Source organism: Penaeus monodon, chromosome 30 (genome assembly GCF_015228065.2).
Source record: "Penaeus monodon isolate SGIC_2016 chromosome 30, NSTDA_Pmon_1, whole genome shotgun sequence".
NCBI classification, from domain to species: Eukaryota; Metazoa; Arthropoda; class Malacostraca; order Decapoda; family Penaeidae; genus Penaeus; species Penaeus monodon.
In genome coordinates this window covers 34,954,031-34,954,904 of record NC_051415.1, presented here as the reverse complement: position 1 = coordinate 34,954,904, position 874 = coordinate 34,954,031, and positions in this window count along the sequence as shown.

Below are 874 nucleotides of genomic sequence, written 5' to 3'. Positions count from 1 at the left end.
AAGTGAGATAACATATACTGAAAAAGAAAAAAAATCAACTATACGTTACCATGAAGTCTTACGTACCTAAAAAAAATATTTGCTAACTTAATTGCAGTACAGAGCGAGCGGCAGAAACCGACCTTTGGCTGCCACTGCTCGGCTCTATCTCAGTCTCGCCTCTCCTTGACGTCATGAAAAGTTTATCGCCAAAACAGACAGAAAATAGATATACTATTTATTTATTTGGTTAAGCCTTGGTATCGACTACCAAGAAGTACTGAAAGAATACTTGAAGGATTTATACAACAGTTAAGCCTTATAATAGTCTAACATATCTACAACACCCTTAATTATTTTTCTATTTACCGTGTGGCCATCAGAGATCCCATATTTCAAGTAAACCCGCGGACCTTGCATCGGCATAAGTAAATTTCAACATTTCTGGCTCGTTATGCAATCAGTCCCCCTGGCAAGGCGGAGCAGAATTCGCGAACAAGTTGCAAACTCTTTAGGAATTCATGGATGACCTTGGGCTTCTTCCAGGACCGAATGCATAGCTTAACTTCTGCATTTATTAGAAGTTTGGGTGATATAATTATGACGAAGTTTAGCCTCGTCAAATAAACTGCTCTACGGTGGACTGAGGAATTGTGTAAATATGCATTCCTCTTACTGCCGAATTTATTCACTATTTTCGCATTTCAGACATTAAATCACTCCGTAATCCTACTTGTATGATTTCCTTAATGTGTGTCATCACAGCTTAATACCTTCGCATAAGCTGACTGAGTGCCTTTTACGCTCCGAGCGCCTTGCGAGGAGGGGGCGGGAAGCGATAAGAATGGTAATGAGAATTTACAACAATTTTAGTTTTTCATTTCCAACATTTTTT